Source organism: Adelges cooleyi, unplaced genomic scaffold (assembly GCF_023614345.1).
Source record: "Adelges cooleyi isolate 19-005CV unplaced genomic scaffold, UGA_ACOO_1.1 ACOO_flye_CR_arks_rails_tigmint_CR_PRNA_30, whole genome shotgun sequence".
Classification (NCBI taxonomy): domain Eukaryota; kingdom Metazoa; phylum Arthropoda; class Insecta; order Hemiptera; family Adelgidae; genus Adelges; species Adelges cooleyi.
In genome coordinates, this window is record NW_026095971.1 from 2501 (window position 1) to 5240 (window position 2740).

The following is a 2740-nucleotide window of genomic DNA, read 5'->3' on the forward strand; positions in this document are numbered from 1 at the left end:
GCGCGCCCGATATCAGGTAAGGCCGGCGATCTCACCCATTTATAGTTTGAGAATAGGTTGAGGTCGTTTCGGCCCCAATGTCCTCTAATCATTCGCTTTACCGTATGAGACATCCTCCGTGTTACGACTCGGTTTTGATACCGCGCCGACAACAGCGCGGAGCCCCACCGGCGTCCTTTCGCCCGCGAACGGGCGGGACAATCCTCGGCGCCAGCTATCCTGAGGGAAACTTCGGATGGAACCAGCTACTAGATGGTTCGATTAGTCTTTCGCCCCTATACCCAGCTCAGACGATCGATTTGCACGTCAGAATCGCTGCGGACCTCCATCAGGGTTTCCCCTGACTTCATCCTGGCCAGGCATAGTTCACCATCTTTCGGGTACCAACGTGTGCGCTAAGGGTGCGCCCCCGGACGGCCGAAGCCGACCCGGCGGAGACGCCCCCGGACTGCGGACCGGCGCCACTCTGAACGCCAGCGGGTTCGGTGGCCTGGCCATCGTCCGCGGCCGGCGGCCCGCGAGCGGACCGCCGGCCGTTCACTTTCATTGCGCCACATGTGGTTTTTCGTTACGGTCACCGTTGACTCGCGCACACGTTAGACTCCTTGGTCCGTGTTTCAAGACGGGTCGGAAAGTAGCCCGAAACTCGTCGCCGACCGACGGGCCCCGCGCGAGGCGGGGCCGCGTCGACGGTTCTTGCCGTCGGGCGAGCCGACCAGGAGCACCGGGGTTCGGGCCGGCGAGCCGCGCAAGCGCGGCCGTCGGCGCGAACCGCCACCCGGGCCCTTCGGCCGGCGCCCAACGAGTCGCGACGTCCGCTGACCGGGCGAAAGATCCGGCCGGCCGGGCCGACGAACGCTCCCCGAGGGGAACGCCGGCGGCGCGACCGACCGTGAATTCGCCCGGCGGGGACTCGCGGGCTCTGTCCGTTTACACCCGAACGGTTTCACGTTCTTATGAACTCTCTCTTCAAAGTTCTTTTCAACTTTCCCTCACGGTACTTGTCCACTATCGGTCTCGTGGTCGTATTTAGCCTTAGATGGAGTTTACCACCCGCTTCGGGCTGCACTCTCAAGCAACCCGACTCGAAGGCGCGGTCCGATCCCGACGCGCTGCGACCGCCTCTACCGGCCTGGCACCGTCTGCGGGCCATGGCCCCGTTCAAGGGAGACTTGGACGGTCGCGTGCGCGGCGGCAACGAGGCCGGCCTGTACGCCACAACTCCCGTACGTGCCGCGACACAAAAGTGCGCGGCGGGATTCGGCGATGGGCTCTTCCCTGTTCGCTCGCCGCTACTGGGGGAATCACGGTTGTTTTCTTTTCCTCCGCTTATTAATATGCTTAAATCCGGCGGGTATTCCCGCCTGATCTGAGGTCGGAACACTTCGGTATGAAAAAAATATTTTTTTTACGCGAGCCCGCCGAGCGACGCGCGCGCACGAGGCGCAGCACGTCGGTCGGGCGGAGACTCGCGCGGCTGACGGCGCGGTCGACGGCCGCGCGCGGCTCGGGAGCGCGTCCGCGCCCGCATCTCGGAGTCGGAGAGACACGTCCGGCGCCCCGGAGGGCGGCGGAGTGATCGTCAACCGACCCGGCCGCGCGCTCGGCGGGCGCCGCGCGACGCCGCCCCTGGGGGCGGCGGTCGGGCGGACGCTCGCGCCGGCGCGCGGCGGGCGGACGGGACGCGCGCACGAGGGCGCGGTACCGGGGACAATTGCCGTCCGTACTTGAGCGAAAGACCGGCCCGGGGGCCGGTCTAGTCGCCAATCGCCACGGGCGCCCGGAGGCGCTCGTGCGGTCTGGCCGAGTTTCCTGTATACGACCCTCAGACAGGCGTGGCCCGGGACCCGCGGGTCACCGAGGCCGCAATGTGCGTTCGACTGGTCGATGTTCGTATAACCTGCGGATTACACGACGACGCGCAGATAGCTGCGGTCTTCATCGATCCACGAGCCAAGTGATCCGCCGTTCGGGGTCGGGTGTTTTTTTTTTATAATATTTTCTTACCGCGCGTGTAAACACGACGCGGCGACAAATGCGCCCGACAGTTAGGCTCCGTCGGGCGTGAGAGCGTGGTGCGTTCGATAGTCGGGGCGGACGCCGCGAGGACGTCCGCCCCGCCGGTCGGGTCCGCGGCGGCCTCCCGCGCCCGAGGGCGGGAGAGGCCGGCGCGGACTCGCGAGTCGGGTGGTCGGTCGCGTGCGGGCCGGTCCGCGAGACGGAGCTCGGGAGCGGACGCACGGCCGAGGTGTCGGCCCGCGGGCGCGCGTCGGGCGGTCGGGCGCGGCCGGGACCGGCGCGGACGGCGCGGCGACTGCGGACGGGGCTCTCGCGCCGCTGGGGCGGAGGCCGCGTCGCGTCGGCGACGACCGCGCGGACCGGGCGCGCTCGCTCGTGCGGCGGCGGCCGGGGGGCGCTAACACTAATGATCCTTCCGCAGGTTCACCTACGGAAACCTTGTTACGACTTTTACTTCCTCTAAACGGCCGAGTTCGGTCATCTTCCCGGACGCGCGACGACGCGGTCCCCCGGGGGGGACGCGCCACGCGCGTCCAGTCCGAAGACCTCACTGCGGTCGTTCAATCGGTAGTAGCGACGGGCGGTGTGTACAAAGGGCAGGGACGTAATCAACGCGAGCTGATGACTCGCGCTTACTGGGAATTCCTCGTTCACGTGGAAAAATTGCAAGCCACGATCCCTAAGCACGAAGGAGGTTCAGCGGGTTACCCGGAAGCCTGTC

At 66.8% G+C, this 2740-nt stretch overlaps 1 non-coding gene and 1 pseudogene across 1 annotated transcript; both read right to left on the reverse strand.

Moving 5' to 3' along the window:
• Positions 1 to 1378, reverse strand: part of LOC126839458 (large subunit ribosomal RNA) — a 3822-nt pseudogene extending 2444 nt beyond the window's left edge.
• Positions 1379 to 1819: 441 nt separating this feature from the next.
• LOC126839436 (5.8S ribosomal RNA) lies at positions 1820 to 1977 on the reverse strand. Its single transcript, XR_007685863.1, has one exon. It is a non-coding gene; the product is annotated as a 5.8S ribosomal RNA (ribosomal RNA).
• Between the last annotated feature and the right edge of the window lie 763 nt (positions 1978 to 2740).